Below are 26,683 nucleotides of genomic sequence, written 5' to 3'. Positions count from 1 at the left end.
ATATAAATTTGTATTTAGATACTTGTAAAAATAGCAATTTGACCCAGTTATAAAGAGCAGTTGCTTTATGAAAGAACTGCTGAGGATCAATGAAGATCTTCCATGAGAAAATTCAAATTGGAGTGTATGATGAAGATTTACAGTGAAAAACTCCATGGCTAAATTATTTGAAAATTAGGTATATGGCATGTGTTTCACTCAGACTCTCAATGTTTAATGTCAATGTGTTTTGTGGACAGAAGGGAAAAAGTCAATGTCAGAAGCTTGACATCAATAAATGTTTTTGTACCATCTCCCTGGCCTTCTAATAGCAAACTAGGAGAGCAGGAGTTATACAACACATGCAAAACTCAGTTAAAACCATAGTGCATTAATATCAATGGATATTTTATTGTCTGAAGGAAAAGATTCAATGAGTTTGCTTCCATAGAACGCTGCCTTTGTTAATGGTAGCTGCCAGTATTTTTATTACTGACCAGGGTGATGGAATCCTGAGTGTGGTCGTTGAATGTAGAGCTGATGTCCAGCTGAGAGTGGCTGCTAATCCAGTTTCTGGTTCCTTTAAACTGTAATCTGACCCTACACTTAAAAATTAAATTGACAAGTTGGTGAAGGGGTCTGAAGAAAGCTATTGACAATTGGAAGGTACAGCAAAATGATGGACTTTGCAGAGATCTGCATCAAATGGTAGACAGTGATTCTGCAGAGGAAAGTCTTGCTGGTGCTGTAGTTAAAAAGCTATGTATAAAGAAAGAAAATCATATATGTCTACATCTCCCCCCTTCCCAAGAAGAAGAAAGTAATAAGGAATAACTTGTCTGGATAAATATAAAGTGTTATTATAAATAGTATATATTTATTATATTGATAATATATCATAAATATGATAATAGTATATTATTTATACTATATACCATATTATTATATATAATATATTATATAATATATTATATTTAATACAATATATTATATTATATAGTATAATATTATACATTATAAATATTATAAATATTATAAATATTATAAATACTATAAATATAAAGTGATTAGTGTTATTATTTTGATCCATGGTGACTTTTTTCACCCTTCTCATGATGTGATCCATGCAGCTCCTTACTCCATCCTCACTGTCCATCTCCAGTTGAGAAACCAGTCAGTCTGTCCTTTTGACAAGATGATTTTTGGTTTTTTTGAGAGGATTTCTTAGGCCTGCTGGTGGGACAAGTCTGTAGATGTCACAAAAATGGGTTGGGAAGGTGGTGTTGGCATTTTGTTGGGAGGAGCCCCATAGCTGCCAGGTGTATCTGTGATAGCCTCAAGCTGGGACACAGAGTCACTGGTCAAAGGACAAAGAACACTTGTGGCTGTTCACACTGCTCTGTGAGAATGTTTAAGTTCATTAAAGTGCTGAAGTGCTGGTGCTGTGTGTGACCTCCTGCCAGGTCAGAGGAATGTCAGTCACAGGGAGTTTGCAATGAATGAAGTATGGTATGGAGGGTTTCCCTCAGAATAAAGGGTTAGCTCTGCACAAACACTTATGTACACCTGTGCAGTGAAAATGCACCTTTTAAATGTGGGGTCTCCTGGTTTTGATTAAACTATGTTAAAACAAGTGCTGAGTTAGTTGTATGTGTTTTATTAGGTATAAGTGCATGAAAGGAATAAAAGTTTGTTCATCGTGCATTTTTTGAGTCACTTCTCCAGGTTTTTATTACTTCAAATGAGAGAGGTTGTACAAGTATACTGATTTTAAATTGTTGTTAAAAATTTTAACCAAGTAAAGGTTGCATTCCTGGTGAAAAGAAAGAACAACATTTCGCTGAATTACTTTCAATTTAGATTTATATTTAATTCTCACATTAGTATTTTTATACAAGTGAATTTTAGACACTTTTCATTTTTGTTTGAACAACAAGTTCAACAGCAAGTTTCCAGGGTGCCTGTGTTTTCCTTTTGCAATTACTGAATTTTTCTTCCAGGTAAGTGATGAGATTCCCAGCCTTTGAATGTTTTTGTTTAAGGGTAGCTTTCGAAACTACCTTTAAAGTTGCCTTTAATCACAACTGTTTAACTTGTGTCTGGGGCTATTTGAAAATAATTGGGGTTTTTAAGGTGTTTTGAGCGGATGCAGAGCAAGGAATTGAGAGAAAAAGAAGAACTTCCCAGCTGAGCTGTTGCATTTGCTCCCTCCAGCCAGCCTGGGAGCTCATTGCCTACCCTCAAAGCCTCTCATTGTGGTTGCCTGCGGCTTCTTGTGGCAGAAACAAGAACATAAAAACAGCTATTTTGGGTAAGACAGCAATACCTCTTGCAGTACCCAGTCTCCAGCAGTAGCCAGTGCCTGGGGAAGGTTTGTAGACAGGGCAATAACAGTGCAGTGCTTTTGTTCAGCTTCCAGCTGGAGGGGCTTCCCGAGCAAGAGGCAGTGTTCTCCTGGTTAATAGCCCCTCACTGATCTCCCCTGCCCCAGTAAAACACTCCTTGAACTTCTGTCAACTGTTTCAGCACCTGCAATAACTTATGGCAGAGTATCACAGCCTGTGTGATAAATGAAGTTTTTTTTTTCTTAGCTTATTATGCCAGTTTTATTTAATGCCTGCTTATTCCTGCATTAGAAGCAACAATGAACCATTTTACCCACTTGGAGCTTTCCGTGACTCAAGATTCAAATACATTCCTGTTTCTCACACAAAATTGAAGTTTACCAAGGGTCAGGGGCTACTGGTGACACCGTTCAGTCCTTTCTTTTTGAGGCTGAATAGTCACAGATATTTTTTTCACTATTCTCTCCACACTTGGAAGTTTAACTATATCCTTTCACAGGCAAGAAGGTCAACAAAGGGGATGTTTTTAAAGCCATTATTTTGTGCAGCAGCATAAAATATTTTCACTTTAATTTTCTTTTTCTTGGGTAAAGCCAAATACTCGATTTGGGTTTTGACTGCAGCAGAGTCTGAGGCAAATGTGTTTTTTAAAATTATCTCTTGTAGTCCCACAATACTCTTTCTGAGCAAGAGAAAGTATTTAAGTGTGCACATGAAGTTTAGATATTTTTCCCTCAATGTGACCTGCTTCACATTTATGTCTGGTGAATTTCATTTGTCACTTTATAGCCTTATCGCTATATTTACTTTGTGAGGAGCTTATGTAACTCCTTCTGACCAGCAGTATTTTTATTAATGTAAATAGTTTGTTTCTTACTTAAGAGGAGGGAGTTTGTACACAGTTTGAATTATTACATTTCATGAGACTTGACTGAAGATTTCCCTTTATTGAGAAAATGAACCACTTTATGCTTGATTTTATCTTTTCCACTCATTGATGTGATCATTATCTTTCTTATTCCATGACAGCTTAGCATGGTGTTCTGTGTGGGGTGGGGTTTTTTTATGATCTCCTTGGAAGAGAATTTGTGAAACCCTCTGCAAATTCAAATAAATTGTTTTGAAGCGGTACAGATCAGTAGTTTGGCTGCTTTCAGCATCACACAAATCCATCTGATCTGAGTTACACAGTCTCTCTTAGTTTTCCCACTGAAAAAGGAGGCAGAAGTACATCTAAGGACTGCCTCTCCTTCCCTTGTAGAAGCTGGAGTGGCTCTTGGAGCACCATTTGGACAGACTGCCCCATTATTACAAGATATATAGTGCCATGGGCTAGGGAAAAGGAAATTCAAGGCAAATCCAGTGAGTGAGAAATGAGATATGTGAAAACTTAAAAGAACATAAGTGGAATGCTGGCAGTCACTGCTAGTGTGCTTTAAAAGTAACCTTCTTCTTTGCCACCTGGGCCACTCCTGCCCACAGCCTGAGCAATGTGTGGTACAGAAATGTTTAGGGAAGCCAGAGAAGCAGTTCCTGTGGAGTAGTCCCATTGACTCCACAGGAAGTTTGATCATGCTGCATATCAGATATGTTGGATAGATGAAACCACCTTGTTTAACCACTGTCTGCTCCTTCAGCCCATCCAGCCTGTAAGTCCATCTTTTAAAACTCTGTTTTAGCTTGTTTGCTGGAGTATGTTTGTCTCTCATAAACATGCAAGATGCAAATATATAACTACAATTTAAAATTTGTTATTAGCTTTTAAAAATAACTGAGTGTGCTGGTTATTAGAAACTGTCAGTAAGAGATTGGATAGCAGCTCTCATGGTGGGCTCTGTGTGTGGGATTATTTTGAAGACTTCTGCTAATTTAACACTTGGATCAAGTAGAACATCTCCAGGGTATGCCACAACATAACCTGTGAGGTCAGTAATGTTATATCAGTAATATAAATCAATGATAATCACAATTATTATTATAATAAATAAATAGCATTCTTAACAGATATCCAGTTTGGAGTAAATTTACTCAGAAGAAATAAATATGATTAAACCAGTGGATTCTTTGAAGTCATGAAGCCCAGGTCATCACCTTCATATTTTCTGTCTGATTAATTCTGGGATCATTCCTGGTTCTGTTGTGTCTGTATTCATTTCATTGCAGACACAACTTCATCAAATATTAATAGTAAGGGGCGTAGGATAAAGCTTTTGCATACTGTTCCTTGCTCTTCCTTTCTTCCTTATCAGCAGTGAGAGTATTCTGGAAGCCATGGTCAACTGCTCCTGCAGAGCCAGCAGATGGAGAGCAAGAACACAGCTCTGTTTCTATGTGAAAATGAAATAAGGAGCAGCTATTGTTTGAGGGGGAAGACGGTTAAAATGTAATTAGCCAATCAACATCATGAATAGAAAATGAAGTTTGAGAAGGTTTAATTTTGAAAAGACCCACTGAAGAGACTGTGTTCTCCCCCTCCTCAAATCAGTTATTTTTCTCCCCCCAAAATATTAAATGTACACAGAACTTTCTGACTGGACATATTGATGGTTGACACACACAAATGCAGTCCAGCAGCGTGGCTAGCTTCTCCCTGAACAGTTTATTTTAGCTTCTTGCATCCTGCAGCTGATAGAAGGATATGATCCAGCAGTGTTGCTCGTAAGAATGCTTGTGCTTTACACAGGCTTGAAGTTGGCACCTGTCAGGTATTTGTTGGCAAATGATTACAGCCTCCCTCTGAAGATAAACACCTGGAGCAGCTGGCAATATAGTACATGTCCCATTTTATCAATCTGCCATTTCCCTCACAGACCATCTCCTATTCTGGTACTCCCTTCTTTCTTGATTTGAAAGTACAGCTTTTAGGTGTTATGCAGAAAGTTGCTTTGTAGCCAGCTTTAATCATAGCAGAAAGCATTATTTATATAGTGACCTATGTGATGTGTTCTGACAAAAGTATAAAATCTTTCTACAATATTATTTTTAATAAATCAGATAACTTATAAGAAAAAAAAGATATGTTTTTACAGTAAAAATTTTGATTAATGACAAAAGTATCTTTTAATTCAGATGATATCCCTTGTTGAATACAGTCTATGCATTGTTGAATACAGTCTATGCATTTATTCAGGATTGTCACTTATGGCAAGCAAAATTTGTTATTTAAGAGAACTGATCTGTGGACACTGATGTTAACAAGCCTAAAACTTCTCTCACAGTTTTAATATAAGCCTAGAACTTCTCTCACAGTTTTAATAGGTATTTTGAGGGCTGTTCATAGCATTGAGCTTATGTTGCACAGTCAGTGCATCCAGGCTCAGCTGCTCATGGTCTATAAACCTATTATCTTGAGGTGTTAGTCACTTTGAATATTAGTTCAGTATGATGGATAATGATAACAACTGTACTTGGAAGTTTAACAGTAAAGTTTAAAAGCAGAGTTTTGCTCACATCCCTCTGTAGGTTAGGGTCAGTGGAGTTTTATTTTATCAGGTCCCATCTCCTGCACCAATCACCATGTAGTTGTGCACATTCCAATAATGTTGTGGAATAGCTAACATCTGTCACAGGCAATCTGCTCTTGTTTCTCTTTCTTTTTCACAGGGCTAAAGTTTCAAATGGAATTTTGTTTTTGCAGATTTTAATTTGTATCTCATTTGTTAAGTATGTTTCCTAGAAAGAGCCCCAGCTAAAAGAATGCAGCTTGCATTGGAACACAGAGGTGTGCTGCAGGGAGGATCTCATTAGGCAGGCACTCTTTTCAGAGCCTGTGTCTTGAAAACTTAAGTTTTGATTGGGGAATAAATAACTCCATAAGCTTCAGTGTGATGAATACCTTTAAATAATAGATATCTGCCCTCTAGAAGATCTTTTATATATCCAAGCTCTGTGTCTTGAAATGCCTCGAAGTCTAAGGGATGAATATCTTCTAATACAGCACTGTATTTCATAAGTCAGTCTGCTGATCACAGGAGAGATTTGATGAACTTCTGGTAACCTGTTTTGCCAAGGAACTTATAGCTGTTGCTTCCTCAAGGGTTGCTTAATGCCTGGAAGAGTGATGGTGCTGTTGCTAAACACCCATTACTCACCTTGCTCCTATTCTCTGATGGTTGAGACGTCTGAGACTTGGGGAAGTTTGATGCATTCCCAGAAATTAGCAGGAAAATGCTGTTCACAGGCAATGGTGGCATTCAAGTGCTCTCCTCAATTCCCAGCATTTAGAGGAGGTCTGACCATTTTATCATCTAAATTACATTTGTCATGTACTTTTGAGAAACAGTAAGAAAGCAGAGAGTCTGAAAATGACCTTAGAAAAAAAGCAATAACCCTGCTTGGCTAGTTTAAGATGTATTTGTTTCTGGGCTCAGAGCAGTATCAGTCATAACACTTTTTTCAATATCTTGGTCTTGGATATCACAAGGTAGTTCTTTAAGTTTTGTGTGAGACTTCAGTGCAGTTGGGACTTCACTATCCATAATCAAGTTTTTCTTCACTGAAACCAATATTGAGTCTTCAGTTACAAGATGCCCCACTAGTACAGAACCAGGAAATACATGGGTCAGATCTGTAGAAGTTGGATTGAAAACAGTTGAGCTTGTTCATTGTTGCCTTATGTATTCAAGCTTTCATGGACCTGTTGGAGAGGGTCTAAAGGAGAGTTATGAGTATGATCAGAGTGCTGGAGCACCTCTTCTGTGAAGACAGACTGAGGGAATTGGGATTGTTCAGCCTGAAGAGGAGCAGGTTCCAAGGAGACCTTACAGCACTTTCTAGTACTTCAGGGGGCTACAGGAAGGCTATCGAGGGATGTTTTACAAGGCCATTAATAGGACAAGGGGTAATGGTTTTAAACTCGAGGACGGTAGATTTAGATTAGATATTAGGAAGAAATATGTGAGGGTGGTGAGGCACTGGAACAGGTGTCCAGGGGAGTTGTGGATGACCTGTCCCTGGAAGTGTTCAAGTCCAGGTTGGATGGGGCTTTGAGCAGTCTGGTGGAAGGTGTCCCTGCTCACAGCAGGCATTTTGGAACTGGGTGATCTGTCAGGTCCCTTCCAACCCAAACCATTTCTTGATTCTGTGACTGAACTGAAGGAAACTTGATGAGTTGCTTAACTAGTGATGAAAGGATGGGCTCATGGTACCAAAGGCAGATTTTGGATACCTGACATAACTAGATAACTTGGATAGCTCACAAGAACTAAACTATGCAGTGAACTGGAAGCAAAATTGATGAGGCAGTGCTGAGTAATACTGAACTGCTGAGTTGTTCTTTAAATTGTATTTTAGGCAAAAAAGTGTAGTTTTTCAGTCTCTTCAGTCTCCTCTTTCAGTCTCTTGTTTTTAGAATTAGCTAAATTAGATTGCCCATAAACAATCATCACATTTGCATTCTTAGAAAATTAGGCTGCTCTTAGGTGCCATGAAGAGGGATAAATGTGTGGTGACCAGTGTTATCCACCTCCTTTATTGATCACCAGGCAGATCACAGCAGTCCTCAAGTCAATTTAGTAATTTTACTTAGCTGAATTGCTGAGGTTTGTTTATTTGAATGAATGCCTAATTGTGGGGTTCAGGTTTTCCAGCTCTCTTAGATCTGTTTGTCAGGTTTTTAATTGTGAGTTAGTATTGTATCTGCATTAAATATTTACAATATTTTAAAAGGACTGCTTTCTCTGTGCCTTCTCTGTGCCTTTTATTTTTAAAAAAATTACTCCTTCAGATTAAAGATATATGAGATATTCTGCCAGATATTTATGCTTTAGTGACTAATTTAGCATGATTAAAGAATTCTGCTTGTATTATCGGTATACTTCTCAAATTAATGTTCTTTATTTTTCAAGGGAAAAAAGCTTAATACTATTGTCAATTGCATAAAAGAGTTAACATTCTCCAATACCTAGATTTAATTGGATTGGGAAATACCTAAAAATGTATCTTTGATGCTTTTTGTCCCACGCACAAGGTGGGTGCTGGATTTTTTCCTGCAGTTTGACTGGAGGACATTGGGTTTCATCTCAGTCTGGGCTCATGCATGTCAGAAACTGAGCTCACAGGCAGCTCCTTCTCACCAGGAGCAGGGATGTGCATGTGCAAGTGCATATCCAGAGTGACGGTGAAAAAGTAAAAGGGGAAAAAAAAGAAAGAAAAAGAAGGAGAAAAAAAGGCTGGTTGCAGCCTGCTGAGCATAAGCAGCTGCTGCTCGCTGTCTGTGCTGTGAGAGCACCTTTCTGACAGGTTCTCAGGCTCGCTCCGAGTGCAGCACGGGATTAGGACGGGAACCCACTTTGCCTCTCCTGACAGCTGCAGTGTTTAGTCACCACACGGTGACTTCAGCCCTGTGGCTTCTAAAGAATGTTTAATTAGTTTGCCTGCTATCAAAAATTATCTCAAGCAGAGACATGAACATATGTTGGAATTGGAGAAGACGTAGTAGGGGGGCTGGTGAAGGATGACATCCAAAATACTATGAACAATTTTTTATATAGGCTGTTACACTGCGAAAATTTGAAGTTTCCTTAGGTAGTAATCCTTAAGTGAAGAGATGCTTTTGTTCTACGTGATTATTTTTGACACATCCCCCAAAAACGTTTCTTCTCTAATAAAAAAGTATGTTGAAGCAAACAAGTACACTGCTGTTCTCTCCCATGGAGTAAGAGCATGGTGGGAACTTGAGGAGCCTTGGGAAGACACAAGTGCCCTTCTGTGAGCAGAGCCAGCCCTCCTCACCAGCACACTGTGAGCACAAGCCAAGCTGAGCAGGCTTGTTACAGATAAAAGCCTTGGATCTCTCTGCTTTCCCTTGGGACTGGCAGTCTCACTGTAAAGTGTGACTCCATCGCACCCAGAAATACTTCCTGAAAACCCAACTCTTTTCCAAATAGCTTTTAATGCATGAAATGGATCAGCATTCCCTCTTTTGTGAGCTTTCTGTAAGAAAACAAACTGCATTTAAAGGTGAAAAGCCTTTTCACTGAAATGTGTAGCTGTGTGGCCTGTGGTGGGAGCAGGGACACAGGAGACAAAACGTGGCAGCAGCCACTGGGTTTCACAGCCTGCTGTGAGACACAGCCTGCAGCCTCTGCTTCCACTGGGCTGAGCCTCCTCAGAGTGGGGCTTCTCTCAGGGCATTTTCCCACCAGGAGGAAAGCTGAGGAGCCAGGGCCTAAGGGGAGCTTATGGGGTGAGTTGCGGAATATTTAGGTTGCATTAGACCAGCAGAGACTGTGGTACAGGAATATATGGGTACACTTTTATAGGAACCCTAAAGACATATGCCCAGCTATGCTGACTGCAGAACAAATTGGTGGGTTTTTTTTCTATCCTTGTCTTCTACTTTTTTTCTTACTTTCTTTTATTCACTGGCTTTAGAATTTTTTTTCCTACTATATTATTTGCAACTACCTCATTGTAGAGATAATCCCAATGAACCTGCCTGTATTAATTTTTTTTTAGATTGTTCTGAATTAACATGATGTGTACTTTTTAAAATACATCCTGTGGAACTTTGTGGCCTGTTTTTGATTTTTACTTGTCCTCTCTCCTGCTATTTAAAGCTCAATTAACTTGTAGGCTTTACAGTGTAGGAGTCATTTCACCTTGCCTGTTTGAATCCTTGATGGAATAAAATATCTTTTCATATTGGTGATCTTAGGCTCATGTGAGGTGTTGATGACACTGTAGGAGAAACAGCCTGTTGCATATCCTAGGCTGTACAAATAGCTGTCAGTAAAATGTATCTCTGTACAAGTTGTCATGTCAAGTTACTAATTTCTGTTGCTGACTTTGCAGTTCTCAAGAGGAATGTTGTAAATATTAATGAAACATGTTTTTCAATTTCCCAGTGCTATAGTAAACTATTATTCCCATTGTATGGGAAAAAAATTACAGCGTGGAAACTGTAAGATGCTCATGGATATGGACATGTTTGGCAGGGGTGGGAAGTAACTGAATTTGTAATGTCTGTGTTTTAACCAGGAGACATTATTCCTCCTGGCTGAAATTCATTGATTCACATCATAATTGCAAAGGACTCTTCTGATAAATGGCATAAATGTTGCTATGCCTTTGCAGCATCTGTTTTCTGGCAGTCAGACACAGTCAGACTGTGGAGCAGTTGGAGTTAAGTGAAGCATCTACCTCTGCTTGTGCCAGTTTGCAGAACTGTGATGTAATGGAGGATGTCAGCAGGATTCTTCTCCTCTGCTTTACAGCAAGAAGAAAAACTCAACACTGCCTTCTTCATTAGTGTTTAAATTCTTTTTTTGCTTATTTAAGGTTTTTAAGAATAAACTAGAAGGGTTAATACTTTAATATGTGTAACATTGTGCATAACGGTGTGCGGTTATTTCATCATCCCTCAGTTAGTTGCTAAACATTAACATTTAAACATGTTAAAACTGATGTTTTAACAAATATAAGTATTTCCTAATGCCAAGATATAAATGCTGTATATGGTCCTGTAAACAGGTGTTTTCTTATGTTTTGGATACAGATTTATACAGAATTGTGTGTCTTTTTTTAAAATACAGATTTTGCTATAAACCCTGTAGATACTGTCCATTGTGTTTTGTAATTATTAGTGGACTTTTTGTATTTTAGACATGTTTGTAGAGAAAGGTTCCTATTAAAACTCATTTCAGAAAAGAAAAAAGCTTAGTAAGAGTACTGAACTCCTCCTGAGATCTGTAGAAACACACGGTACAAAGGAAAAGAAAATGGAGAGAGGTTATTCTCCCAACCTGTGTACAAGCTGGAGTTCCTACTTGTAGGCTATAATGAAAACAACCTGTATGAAGCAGCACAGTAATTACGCTGTGAATGGAGGAGCAGCAGCTTAGGACTGTTCTCTTCTCCACAGAGTGCATATTGCTGTGTACTGGGATTTGTCCCTCTCTGCAGTGAGCCTGGAGTGTTTGTTACGTGAGATTTTGCTACCTAGGATTGTGTAATTTGCTGACAGCTCTTGTTTCAGAGATAGGCAGAAGAGTGGTGTTCTTATTTCTTCCTTATCCTCCAGTTCCCCATCAGTCTTCCTGTTGTCTCTGTTACCATAGAGACAATACCTCACTACCTGCCTGATGGTAATCAAATGGAGTCTTTGGGAGAGCAGGAGAGTACCCATCAGCAGGATATTAAACTAGAGAAAACCCTAAAATGTGCTAAAAATTTCTGTACAATTCACTGGTGTTCTGGATGAATGGGGGAAGAATCCTTTTCATAGAACTGGTGTGGTTTGTCTCACATTAGGAGACAAATGTCTGGTGTTCAGTTAGGAGAATCATAGAAGCACAGAATGGTTTGGGTTAGAAGGGACCTCTGAGCCTGTCTGCTCTGCACCCCCTGCCTGGGCAGGGACATGTTCCACTGGACCAGGTTGCTCAAAGCCCTGTCTGAGTGGCCTTGGATCCGCAGCTCTGGACAGCCTGTTCCAGTGTTTCACCACCCTCATCATAAGTGTGTCTTCCTTATGTTCATCCTAAACCTCCTCTCTTTCAGTTTGAAACCTCTGGCCCTTCTCCTGTAGCTACAAAGTCCATCCCCATGTCTCCAGTAAGCCTCCTATATATGTTGAAAACTGTAATGAGGTCTCCCCTGGAGCCTTCTCTTCTCCTGGCTGAACAGCCCCAGCTCTCAGAACTTTTCTTTGCAGGAGTGTTACAGCCCTCAGATAATTTTCATGGTCCTCCCCTGGTCCTGGTCTGGCAGGTGCATGTCTCTTGTGCTGGAAACCCCAGAGCTAGATGCAATACTCCAGGTGGGGTTTCAGGGAAGCAGAATCCCCTTCCTCAACCTGCTGCCCCTGTTGATGTTGTCTTTCAGCTTGTATAGCTTGCTATTCATTTTCTGCTCTAAATCTTTGGCTTTGGAAATATTTTGAAAGTTTTTATTTGATTTCCTCAGTTTTTATTTCAGTGTATTTTAGCATTCAATGCAACAGATGTATTCCAGAAAGAAGGAAATGCCATTCCCATTTTGGAAGGAAATTACAAAAATCTTTCATTTACGAGAGAGGAGTCAAGGGAGTTCTTGTCTGATAGAGTAGTGGAAGATAATATTATTGGCAGGGAATTAATTTTACCTTTGTATGCAGACTATTGATAAAAATGTGGCATGTCACACAGTGATGGGTTCCCTTTCATTAAGTGTGTTGTGTGAATGACAGGGAATTGAGTTGGAAGCACTAATTATCAACCCCAGTTTTATGTATAATTGGGCCTATAATGAGAAGTGAGAGTGGTTTGTTTACTGTGTGCTTCAGTTCTGAAACATAAAAACACAGCCAGCAGCACAATGGAGAGCTGTCCTCATAAATTCACTTAATCTGATACCAGCATTGATACCAAAAATTTATTTGGTATTAAAACAGTGCATTGCAGGTATGCATAATGGTACCAATTACTTAAATGCACATTTTACACAGTATATATAGTTATATCCTCATTTTGAGGGAAAGGCTGAAGAAAGGTGGAGGAGATTGAAACCACAAAGGCCCACCTGAGCGTCTTTGGTTACACCATGTGCTGATTATGCCATGTGATGGTTCTTTGTGGTCTCTGTTCCTTGTGAGATTGTGATGGGGAGGGCTTCTCAGTGGTATGAATCGCATTTGGATCATGATGTGTTATCTGCTGGCTGATGTTCTGTATAAAGCTGTTGATGTTTATGTTCTCCTGGTTCATCTGCACTAGCAATATTACTGAGCAAGAGGTAGGAAGTGAATATGAATGTGTCCTGTGAAATATGGCATCCTTCAGCAAGGCCATCTCTGAGGTTTTACACTGAGGAGAAACCCATCCCCTTGTGGGACTCGAGCTGAGGAGACTCCTTTGAGCAGAAGAACAGCAGGACCCAAGGTGCTTTAAGAGATCACACAGCTTTAAGTGATCACACAGCCACGGGCAGCTGCAGTAGCAGCCTGCAATGCTCAATTGTTCATAGTGACTTGGCAATAAAGTTGAGGATGAATGTGTTACAGGTGACCAAGGTTGGGATACAAAGTATCTCTAAAGAAGTTCTGTTCATTTTCTTGTGTGCAATTTTTGGTAAATGATCTTTAAACTTCTCCAAAAACCTAGAAAAATTGAGGTAGTTAGTAATATTACAAGATTGCATTTTCTTTATGCTTTTTTTTCTCCTTGTCATCTCTAATAATGTGAAGAAAAGTGTAGGACTTCCTTAGCTAAAAAACTTCTGGATCAATTTATTGCTTTTGTTCATAGTGCTGTGTGGAATAATCCAAAGGGATATGAAATATTTCTCAGAATTTGAAGATAGATTCCACTGTATATCAGGCACTTCTTGTGGAAACACTTGAAAGGCCCAGTTTCTAGTAAGTCAGTATACAGCTTCTGTCTGTCACTGTATTCTGCCAGCAGCCCTGGGAGCTGTTAAGTTGTATCTATGCCATTTCCCAGCCAGTAATTGTATGTGACTAGTTGAGAATAGAGATGTCAATTTCCAAATGGTTTCCTGGACATTTGTTCAGAAACTAAGCCAGAATTATAGAAAGGTGTGTCATCTCAGCTTGAGCTAAATGAAGTTTGGGGTGTTCTGGAGAACTGTGGGGGACATGGTATTGGTACTGTGGGCCTGTCAGAGGTGCCTGACTGCATGGAAACAGTTGTGCCAGCCCTGGGCTGCTTCTCACAGACGTCCTTTGTGCCTGAATCAGAGTTTTCTAACCCAGGAGCATCGCCCTGGTCTCACTTTGGAGATGAGACCCAAAGTTAAGAAGTAGCACAAGAGAAAAAAACTGTGCTGGGCTAAGTTTCTCCTGTATTCTGCTCTCAGATTCCCCTCCACTTCTGATTCTTGGGCCTCATATACTAAAGTCCAGCACAGATTCTGAGATACCTCCATCTGTTTTCCAGTTCTGTGCCCTTTCTTCCTTTCCAGCTCAAAGAGTCTGGTCAGTTCTGCTAGCCCTGTAGTTGCACTTTCAACAACGAAGGGGATCAGAAAGCCCCTTGTGCTAATAATTGCCTGCAATTTCTGTACCAGTTTGAAGATATAACTTGTCCACTGTTTGTTATCAGCTGCAGGATATTGATGGAGATTGCTTTTTCCTAAAGCAATAAAAGCTGCATACACTGTTTATGTTATGCAGTAAATACAGACTGCTGCATCTGCCTACTGAGTCAGAGCAGAGAAACAGGGCACATTTCTGTAATTTGTGTGTGTTATGCACTTTTTCTCAGGCACAAGCACATTCAAAAAGCCATCAAAGAGGTCCTTATGGCTGTTTTCAAAATCTGACCAACCACCAGGAACTGAGGAGAGCTTCATTTTCATCTTAAATTTTTCCAAGTCCTTATTATTGTTTAATGCATAGAAGGAATGGTATTTGTGTAATGAACAGCTATGCCATGCTTTGAATAGTTCACAAAGAATATAGAATTCCCTGTTTCTTCTTGGCATTGTTAGGGTATCACTATATTAGTATGCTTCACAGCCATAAATTGATGTAATTTTTCAGGATCCTGTGAGCAGAGAGGCGAATTTATCCCATATTTACCCCAGTTCACAAATGGGCAGCTAAGGATCAGAGATTAAGGATGCAAGTATCTATTATAAATTCTGGGAATTATGATTACACAGCTTGAGCCATTTTGTCTTCCATTTCTCCTCTTACTTACCTAGCACTCTTCCTGCAGCTGTATGAGCCAGCTGCCTTTGCAATCAGAGCCAGTACTAGATACTGGCCTGTGCCTCCGGCACTTTTCCTTCAGCTGCATAGGCAGGCAGGCAGCTGCTTTTATGTATTAATATGTGGAGCTGGCATTGGTTATTGGGGCAGCTGCTTGGCTGCCCTTACAGCTGGAGGAAGGGTGTTTCCCACTAGGAGCAGCTCATAGGAGTGGAGAGACTTCAAAACAAGGAGGGTATGGCCTGGCTTTTCATCTCTCAGCTCTATTGCTTAGGGCTGCGAAACCGTGAGATTTCATTAGGAAGTGTATACAATTAATGGAAGTAATTGAATATGTTGAAGTTACCTACCATTTTTTTCTTCTGCATTTTATGGGTTTAGACTGATGACAAAAGCCACCATGTGACTTGATTTTTTCTAAAGCAGAAATGTTTATATTGCTTAAATTTAACCAACTGAGTTGAAGTTTTATAGTGAATTTAAAACCCGGTAGCCCTACCTCTTTTAATTGTAGAATTAGTATCTGTTCAGAAAAGTTTTAACATCTTTTTGTGATTTTCATAAACAAAGGTAAAGTGGGAAGTCATTCATGTCTATCCTTGCTTGTAGCACTTGGCTGTTTGTTCAGGTTACTTTTATGGGGTTTAAAGACTCTAATGAGTTTGAACCTTGAGCTCCTACTTCTGCACTTACTTAGAGAAAAAGACTGAGCACTTGCATCACAGTTGGTGCAGCCTTTGACAGATGAAAGCTCTACTCTGCTGTATTTCATCTGGGTATCAACAGCCAGTGGCAGCTTGGTTTTAGAAGGCCTTGTCCATATGAAACTTCCTCCTGTCAAATTCTCAAGTAACATAAGGTTTAGATGAAAAGAAGAATGGGGATTAGTGAAAAGCCTGAAAGTGCTGTGTGAGACATAAAGCCACACCATCATTGGTAAGTGACATAAAGCCCAGACTAAGCTACTTCAGACTTTGTGGACAATGTTGAATGGAGTAGCAGAATTCTGCAGAGAGCTCTGAAGTGCTTCTGCAAAAAGGAATACAGTGGAGAGAGAGTAAGCAAGGCGATATTTAATATTCTGTTGAGTGGGCAAAGCAGGCATCAATGGTGCAGCACTGTGCACCTCTTGAGTATCTAGGGAGCTTTCATATGGGGCTAGTGAAATGAAAGAGGTCTTTAAGGAGTAAATAGGAACACGTGAGAGACCTCAGTGTTGATGGGAGCACATTCCTCTATGGGATTGGGAGTCCTACGCACCATAAGCTGCTCTTGGAGTGTAAACAAACACTTCTTGGAAGAATATGGCATGCTTTTCCTTTGATGTTGCTGAGAGGTTTTGAAGTATGTGTAAGAAGTAGTCTTCCTCTTTTTCACACCCACCTCCTCACACCACATAGTTAAAATTAGTTTCTGCTCTTTCCTATGGTATTTGCAGTATGTTGAGTGACTGTTTTCTTTTTGTTTTTTGGTTATAATGAAAATCACTTCTCTCTTCAAAAGTCTTAAGACCAAAAGTTAAGTTTGTCCAATACTATTTTTAATTGCCAATTCAAAGAAACATTATTATTGAGTGTAATTTCTCCTTTGATATACAAATGAGGTTCTTTTGATGTGGGGTGGTTGCTCCCATAGCAAAGCAACTCTTCAGAGCAGTTCATTATTAGCAAGCAATTGTTGAATGCATTCATCTGTTTATACCATGTAGGCAAAAGTGATTGTGGTGTTCCCTAAGTAAGCTTGTCTCATACCCCGTGCTCTGTATCCTGTTACTTGTCCTGCTGAATTCTGTCAGATTTTCAATGCTTGGAATAAAATGATCCACTGTCATTTTCCCATCCTGGTTGTTTATTTTTCTTTCTGCAGAAAGTGTCAAGCGTTTCTGAATCTATTTTGCCTTTTTTATGTAGTGTTATCCTGTCCAGCTTCTGGACAACACCTTGACATTTGACAGGGGTGACCTTCATCAGGGAGGTACCTCATGCTACTTGCTTGATACTTACTACTTACTTCCATGTAGACTGAGCTAAGGTAGCAGACATTTGGACACATACATGGATGTCTTTAGTGTCTACTGGTTCTTCTCGCTGACCAAAGGCAACTGGAGCATTGACACCAGAAGCTCACGTGCTACAGCCCAGTGAGGAAGGATTGATAGGAGCCAGGAAGAAACAGTGATATCTAGATTTGTTTTACTTCTCCTGGTCAGAAAAAGAATGATTTGCATTTCACAGTGCCTTGATCACTGTGCCAGTTGTCAGTCATATGATTAGAGAATTAAGTACCATTTTTAGTGTCAGATGGTAGTTTGCATGGGGTGCCAAGAGTAACAGCTACTAGTAGTGCTGATCTTCCCAGGGGAAGAAAACTGAACTGGGATTTAGAAGGGTTAGGCTTTTCTTTCTGCTCTGTGCTATACTTCTATAGCAGTAAAACCACTGGTGTTGAAATCAACTTGAATGTTTACCTAAGGGGCTGAATTGTGAATGTTGGAGAAAATTTTTCATTTTTATCTTTAGCTTTTGAAAGCTTTTTGCCATCTTAACTTTCTTACAGCTTTCCTTCATGTCATAAATACCAGAATTAACAAAGTATTAAAAGTTTATTTCAACATTTCTTTTTTAATCATTTCAATATGAAAATAATTAGTGCATGGATTCAAATCCTATTTCTAGTACAGAAGATGATTCAGTCATATCTTTTGATCTTGGCTGGAGGAAGAACAAAAAAAATTGTCTTGGTTTAGACAATTAGCTTAGATATTTGGTAAACAAGTTCAGCTGTTAGGACAGTGAAACTGTCAGAGAGTTTACCCAGGGCCAGTTGTAAAAAACCTTTCCTTCGCAGCAGTTTCTTAAAAACAAGTTAGATGAATTTTTCATCATGCTACTTCCTTTGGTGTAAAAGATAAGACTTGATGTCTCATCCCACCTTTAATTCCTCTGATTTTGGTCAAGTAGTTAGAAAGTAGCTGGTCATTAAAGAAGACTTGCTTTTGAGACACTTTGAGGCAAGTGCAGTTGAAAATCCAGCATTTCAATATAGTAAGTGCAGCAAACATTTCAAAATTCCTGAAATAAGTATTTCTTTGTGCTGTTGGTAAAATACTGTCTTTTTTTTTGAAGAGTTTGTGTTACCTTGCAAGTGATCCAGGTGAATGAAAAATGCTCATAAATACAATCTCACAGAAATCTGCTCAACTTCTTTTGTAAATGACCAAGAAATAAGTAGGAGTGAGATGGGGAAGCATTTTGCTGAATTATTGATACAACTGTTACCTGGGATTGATTCTGCCACCTCAGTTTGATTTGGTGCATTTCAGTCAGCTCTCATTCCTTTCCATTTGCTTGATAATTCTTGGAAGAAGCTGAGATTGTCAGTCATATGACCTTATCTCTAAAACAATTTGCTGTCAGGCTTTGCTAAACTGCAACTTGAGTAAATATATTCTGGCTCACCAAAGGCTTGTGCTATTTAACAAGAAATAAGCTTTTTTTGTGGTTTCTCAACTTCTGGCCTTCCAGTTTCCTGTTTTTTCATCTATGCTTCTTACTGAAGAATGATACACTACTCACAGCTTTGTGCCTGGGTTGTTTTCTGTTCAAGCTTGAAAGTGTTGGGGGAAAAAAAACCCAAAAAGATGTGAGCATCCAATATCACAATCAAATAGCAGTATCTGGTATCACCCTACACACACATTGTAGTTTAATTAAAATCTGTCACTCCTTTAATACTTGCATGTGCACACATGCACAAACCAGTTGACTGCTAAAAGGGAAACTCTTTTAAGAAGGTATATTGTTATCATTGAATGTGCTGGTTAGTCATTGCATAGAAGCTCTTTAGATATCAAAACCAGAAAATAAGTATTGAAAATGCTGAAGAGTTACTAACTTACTTTTCCTCCCATTACTTAGTACAACACACTATAGCAGCTTGATTTAGAGCAGTCTCACTCCCATGTGTTGGAGGATGGCATTTTTCAGACTAATACACTGCTACTGTAAAAAATTTAAATATTTTTAATTTTTTTGAAGATGCAGCTTAGTTACCTGTATTTGATATCAAACAGCTAACTTGTATATTAATGCACAACCTGTGCAATTACCATGCAAAGCACTTTGCTGTGAAACTTTTTATTTTGCAACATCCACAAAATTAACTAAGGATAAATCCCAGCTGTTTGAATATTAAGTTCTTTAATTTTACTAGTCCTCATTTTTATGTTTTTTTTTTTTTTTTTACTTTACTTTGTACAAATTTCTACAAAATATTAGTTCTATACAACATTTTTAGTTCATTGTTACCTTGACAATTATGTCATGTATGAACTTTAAATGTAGCTGTAATAAGATTGGTCCTTGTACTGTGCTGTCAAATGACAGAAGTGTTATGAATTATTCTTTTTACATCACAAAGATGGATAAGCATGTATTTGACATCCAGGCTATGACAACAGTATTCCAGGAACATTCAATATATACTTCCTTGGTCTCCTCAGTCCTTCCAGCAAAACTAATTTGGTTTTCTAAGTGAGGCTGCAACATTCAAATTATGCCTGATAAAGCTAGAAAAAACCCACTGAAATAATTATTTGGAGCTAAATCCGTTCTCTGTATAATTACACAACACAAGTGTGGGGCATTAACTGTTCAGGTGGCAAAAGGGAACCCTTGGAGTTCCAGAGCCACTTTGCTGTCTCTGTTGCAGCACCAAGGTTGTGGCAGCTGCTGTCTTACCATGACCCCAGCTCTGCAGTGGCTGGTCCCCCACTGCCATTCAGCAATGATGCTGCTGTGTCTCTTGCCCACAAAAATTGCTCTTGGGACAGAGAATCCGATGTGCAGATAAACCTAAGTCCCCTGCCAGGGATTTTGAGTTCCCACCCTACAGTAATTGCAATGCTAGTTGAACACTAAAACTTCTGTGACTTCTTGCTGTTTTTTACTACAGTTGGTGAAGCAACGCCATCCATTTTGAATTTATTTGCTGTTTTATTGGGTGTGAAGTGTGGCAAGTTGCTAAAATCCTATGTTAAATAAAACTGACTTTTTAGATATTAATTTTTTGTGTATTTATACATTAAGTTTTATTTATATATAATAAAAAGTACTTTTCATAAATTAAAATTATTCCTATGGAAAAAGTGACACTTTAAGGTTCAGTAATTACTCCTGTATTTTCATGTCATATTACTGGCAAACTTTGATCAAATCTCTTCTGCCTATGATAGGCAAAACAAATAGATTAGGTTTTGTAAAAAGAAAATTAAATCAAGTGTTTTAAAATTTCCATGCAAGAATTTTTATTTACACTGTGGAATAAGTAGTTGCCTTTTAACTGTAATATTTTTCTTAGTGTTATTTGTGTGCATCCATCAATGCTGGGGTTCAATAACCTCACCTTAACCAGGATGCTTTCTTTTAAGTTCCTTCTGGGGATTCATGTAACTTCCTAAGTGTGGTTAGTGCTGAAAGGGGACAGAGGTAGCTGTGGCCAGGACAGGGTCCAAAAAGGTGCAAGTGCAGCGTGCTTTAAGTGCAGTGTGCTTGTTACATAAAGGAGGTGCTGAAATAGTGTCAGCCTCCCAGGGGGTCAGTTTAAGGTTTGGGTCCCTCAGTGCAGTGGTGCAGTGGTGGTGACAGCTCTGGAGGTGCATCTCTGATGCCAGGGACTGCTGCACTGTGTCCTGGCTGCAGGTGAAGTTTCTGCAGGTGATAAGTGGCTGAGCAGGCACTGATGATCAGCCCTGTAGCACCCTAAACCTGTACCTGCCTCCTGGTGCTCAGCCCTGCTTGGGCTCTGCGGGCATTTCATCACTCACATAACCTGAATTTGTTCCCAAGTAAAAGAGAAACTGAATTTCACCCGGGTGACTGAATGCCTGTTCCTGCTTTGTGTGGTTATTAATGTTATAACTAACACCACTGGCTTCAAATGTGATTTACTACAGGCAGAGTATTTTAAAATGCACAAGTAAATCCTTTCAGAGTTGATAACATTTTAATGGAATTGACACATTAATAGGCAAAATCGTTTATGTGCAGTTTTTACTTTTCCCTATGTGAGAAAACTTTCAGAATGATTGTTTCCACTCCAAGAGTATTACAAATTGCTTGGACCATCAATACTTTCCTTAAATCTTTTGTGGAGTACAATAAACCTCCCTGTCCTTTTTATAGGGAGAGTGGTAGAATTTCAGCTGCCATTTAAAATGCAGATAATGCATTGTTTGGAGCAGTTTGTTTGAAAAGGTGGGTTAAGCTGGAGTGAGTCATCAGCAGGGTGCTCTCTGTGTGTGCAGGTATTGGGAACTTGATCCTGTGGGAAAGCTGCAAGGCGCCTTCTAAGGTGATGGAAAAGAAATACTGTACCACAATTAGTTTTACTCACAAACAAGAATGGGATTTTGTTATCGTGATTAATTGTGTCTTACCGTGTTCCAGCAGGAGATAACAGCACTAACAGGAGCTGGAATTCTTGGATGATAGTGGGAAAGAAAAGAGTAACAAAGTGAAAGGCACGAAAGCAGTCTTGAGATCTCCCCTGCTTTCCCTAACAAATATAACCACAGTGTCCAGCTTCTGAGAGAGATGAAAATGTTAAGCAAGTCCCTTTTCAGTAACAGAGCTTATTTGAAAATGGGTTGGGACAAGCCTGTTCTTTGTTTTACTAGTGTTACTGAATCTTCAGTATAAAGTTGGCATTTGAAAGGACTGCCTTTAGTACAAGATAGTTTCTAACATTTTGGGTTCCATTTTATTCCAGGCTTATAAACTTTGAATATTCCATTGGTTTTCATTTGCTTTAATAAGATCCTTCCAATATGAAACGGGCAAAACTTGTTGTCTTTGGGGTAGGGTTAAGCAGCGAGACTTTCAGGGCAGCTTGGGAAAGAAAATCAGAGTAAAAGGTTTAAAATTGGAAACAAAAAGGGTGTGTGACCTGGAGAAGTAGATGGAAGTGTGATGGGTGGATGTGCTGGGCTTCTTTACAATTATTTCCACTCTGGTTCATGTATGCCATCACTCTAAGTCTGCAGTAATTCACTGGCAGAATGTATTTAGTTTACTATTCCAGAACATCTTCAAAACCTATTAGAATACAAAACTTATTCTTATTTGTGGGTAACTAAAGGTGAATGTACCAGACACAATTAGTTTGTTGTAAAGCAGTTTCCTGCATCTATAAAAAGGCATAGTGAATTTTATAAGTTTTTGAAATCTTTGGATTATTGAGATATATTTCATTAATTTTTAAGAATATAAGCATAAATGTTCAGTAGAGTCTTTTGCAGAGAAAAACGGGGAGGGGACTTGAATATTGTTTGCATATTGTCAAGGGCTGGGTGTAGAATGTACAGAATGTACAGCAGTTGCAGGTAACAGAGAGAAAATGAGAGAGAATCTTAACAGCTTCTATTTTCCAGTTCAGGAATGTGGGATATAGACCAAAGTGCTTGGTCTTCCAGGAGCTGGTATGAGCATTGGCTAGGAAAAAATTCTCACTGAGTGCTTGTATCCCACAACACCAACTAGGGAAACTTTTGGTGCCATTTTTAAAATCAAATAAATGCTGATAAGGAGAAGGGAGGCTGAAAAGGAAGTTATATGGGGAGTTTCAGTGAAAGTGTGTAAATTTTGGAGGAAAACACAAAGAGTAAAGTGGAAGCGTATTGCATTCATAAATAAGACTTACTGCTCTGAAAAAAAGTCCAGCAAGTGACAGATGTTGCCTCCTTACTTTGTTAATTTGTTCTTCATTATTTTACTTGGTTTGGGGGGTTTAGTTTTGTTTTCATTTTTTTAGCCCCAGTTCAGCAGCCACTTGTGCAGACACATTGCAGAGCTGTATGTGTAACCCCACAGAAATCAGTAAGTTTATCCATGTCAGTGACATGGACCACAGCTCTTACAGAATTCAAGCACTAATTTGCAAATATTTCAACATTTTGCTGTCTGTACGCATTTGTACAATACCTAACACAACCATGCTCTGGAACTGGGAGGATTTAGCAATAACTGTGAGGGAGAGAAGGAAAATTCTTTTAAAATGTAAGTCAATTGCAAGAAACTCATTTGATTTTTATCTGGTTTTATGAGCACTTGTGGTGGTGTTCACAGAGGTCTCAGGAAGAGGGAGGAGATGAGGGTCTGACTCCATGTTTCAGAAGGCTTGATTTATTATTTTATGATATATATTGTATTAAAACTATACTAAAAGAATTTCATCAGAAGGCTAGCAAGCAAAGGAAGAAGAATGGAATGATAGCAAAAGCTTGTGACTGACCTAGAGAGTCTGAGACAGCTGGACTGTGATTGGCCATTAATTAGAAACAACAACATGAGACCAATCAAAGATGCCCCTGTTGCATTCCACAGCAGCAGATAATCATTGTTTACATTTTGTTCCTGAGGCCTCTTCTCAGGAGAAAAAATCCTAACAAAAGGATTTTTCATACAATGTGTCTGTGACAAGCACTTACTACTTTCACTGAAAAATGCAAAATAAGAATTAAAATATATTGTCTGTTCCTACACAGATTCTGTATTAAGAAATTATTTTTATTTTCTGGTGATTTTTATTCAGGCACAAAATAGGTGAAACATTTTTCTTTGACCCATTGTGAGCTCAAGTAAGTGCTCCAATTTTAATCAAATATTTAGTTGTGTTTTATCTAAATGAGTTCTAGTTTGGACATCATTCTTTGCAGTCACCTCTTTTCTAGGGTGGTTGGGATGGAGATATCCAGTTCATTCCATTTGCCAGGATCTCATGGCTGTCACAGGATGTTTTAGGAAGGACACCCAAGTGGTTCCATGCACCCACACACCTCAAGCCCCTCCAGGTGTGGGCTGGTTTTTGCAGTGCCATGTTGTAGCCATTCACATCCCAAACTCCAGCAGGATGTCCTGGCTGACATAGAGCTGACTCTTCCCATTCAGGTGTTATTAGACCTGGGTGAGTACAACCTTCTGGACAGAAGCTCAGTGCAAAAACGTGTAATCATTCTTGATTTGGCAGGGTCAGGGCTAAACTAGAGCTAAAAAAATTTCCTTGTCCTGAACTGGCTCTCTGAAAAGCCACTTTCACTGTGCCCTTTGGAGCCCTGACAGTGGGAATCTAGTGCAGCTGTATCAGGTCTGGCATCACAGAGAAGCAGTTTAGATCTGTGTGGTTGGGTAGTCAAGAGGCTGTCAGAGGTGTTTGGACTAATTCCACACCCAGGGAGCCCTGCCAGACCTGAACTCTGCACAGCTGAGTCATTCCTCTCTGCATTGAGCTTCCTAAAGTGCTAAAGTGGTGTTTCCAAATCCAGAGTAAAATGCTGTGGACACCTCTCCAGGTGACAGAGCTGTTCTATTCACTTGCTTTGGGGACAGGAGTTGTAGGAGCTCCTGTAACTCAGTTTTCTGCCTGGAGAAGGCACACTAAGATAACAGTGCATACTATTACCTGAAAATTCTTTTTCTGATGTGCAACATGTATGTCAAGACCTGCCTATTTGCTGAAGCATGTTGCCAGCAATGTGAGTGTTTGAGAGGAAGATTGAAAGGCTGAGCTTTATTCCAGATTTGCATCTCCTGGCTCCATTTTCCCCTTCAGAAGGAAGGGGATGTAATTTCAGCCTCTTGGTTAAAGAGTTACAAATATTTGGGCAAACAGATAAGTCTCTGCTAATTGATTCCCTGGCCTCATGCTCCCAGTTTTGGAAGTGCTGGCATTAAAGCTGAGGCATGAAGCTATTTGAGTTGATGGTGTCTGTCAGATGATTAGATGGCACCACACATGTTGGAACAGAGTAGCTGGAGAATAGGCAGGAAGAAAATGAGAATGTGACATTAGCAGGCACAACTCCAGGAAAAAAAAAAACCTTGCAGTTTCTTCTGACTTTTGAATGTAGCCAGAAACTTGAACATATTTAAATGAGACTGGACCAGGACAATCCATCAGTACAGATTGTTGGATTGTTTAAATTTTAGGTTAAGTAGGTCTTATAAAAACAAAATCATGCTTACAGGTAAGTGATGGTCTTTGCCCTCCATAGAGGGGCTTTTTATAATAATTTGCTTCCACTGTACTGGTTTTCATTGCTTTACAGCATTAATTTCATGGTAGTGCAAGTTTGTGGTTTAGATTCTCATATGCTACTCTCCAGGTGACTAACCCAGTGTTCAGAAAGCCTGTAGTATTTGTACTTTTTTTGTCTTATTTTTTCCTCCTTTTTAGACTTCAATTTGTTAATAATCAAAGTCCACGAATGCATCCACCATATGGGAGACATTTTACTGTCTGTAGTTCAGCATTTCATTGATTTCATTATTACAGTCATAATAATCTATGATAAAGGGACAAGTAGACCCAGAATCCTCATATTATTTGATGAAATGTGAATGTAGGTGTTTAATGCCTAAAGAAATTATTTATGGTAAAAATAAATCCAAGCTAAAATTAGTCATGTGGGAGAAACTTAACCCTTTTCACTGGGCTGGGGGAAGTAGTTGATAACTGTTGTGGCTGTTTGACTCCCTTGTTCAGATTAAAAAATAAATTAAAAGAAGGAGGAAGGGAATGAAAGAACATTTCCTTACCATGCAGTCACACAAGCTATTGTCAGTGAGCTCCCTGCCCCCATCTCTTTCACCCAGGCACACACACACACACGCACACAAAAAGCCAATTTTGTGTCCTTCTGAGCACACAGATGTTCCTCTTGGCATCCCTACAGTATGGATAGGGGTTTTTTGCAGGCACAGAATGTGAGGCTTCTTTGTTGGGGACAAAGTGTTGCCTGTGGTGGGAATTGCTGCAGTGATGGGAAAGTATCGTAATGTATTGTTGGATTGCTGTGTTTTTTACCCCAGTAGAGACAGTACATTAAAGTAGCTTTGTGGGCAGTGAATTGTTTGAGCCAAGCCTGGCTAATAACAGCCTCTCCTTGGCAAGCAGTCACACAAGGTATGGTTGGCATAGTTGGGATGCTCACAGGATTTGTCCCAGGCATCTGCAGCAGTTCTGCTGCCTTGAGTACAAGTCTCAGCAGCCGCATGGTGAGCTAATGAGAGTGCTCTGGCTATGGAGGGAGAGCAGTTGTACTTTCAGCTCTTCATTTCTTAGTGTTACAAAAATCTGATATGATACAGACCTTCTTCTAAATTATTTTTAGGGCATCTGTTGTGAGGTTTCTGAATAAAGGGTCCAGGAAAACAGCTTAGAATGTTTAAATTAATTTCTCAGTAACATTGGAAACTAATAGCATTAAGTGTTTGTCTAAACTTGTATACATACAAAAGGGGGTTCAAATGTTTCTTGTGCTAAAATCTGCCAGAGAACATGGTGCTTCTTTGGGCACAGTTGATGACATTGTCTACCTAAAGCTCTGAATGCAGCTTTTCTGTGGTTGATGGAACCATGAACAAGCATGAGGAGCACAGACCTCGAAAGTGGGGGTCTAAATTAAGTTCCATTTGTTCATATAATTTTATTTTTATCTCCATTCTTCAAATATGCCCACATTTTGTCATGACTTTGACTCTTTTGGTTGACAGTTTTGTACTCCCATAATAAATCTCTGATGTGAAAGGTCTACCTATCTAGATCCAGTTGAAAGACTGCACAGTTTAAGTTGGACCAAATGAGGTCCAAAAAGAGCTTATAGGTGAAAAATTCCTCAAAGAAGCTGCTTCTAGGAAGAATTTGGAGGTGG

Source organism: Ammospiza nelsoni, chromosome 1 (genome assembly GCF_027579445.1).
Source record: "Ammospiza nelsoni isolate bAmmNel1 chromosome 1, bAmmNel1.pri, whole genome shotgun sequence".
In the NCBI taxonomy this organism is placed as follows: domain Eukaryota; kingdom Metazoa; phylum Chordata; class Aves; order Passeriformes; family Passerellidae; genus Ammospiza; species Ammospiza nelsoni.
Note: the sequence above shows the minus strand (reverse complement) of the source record.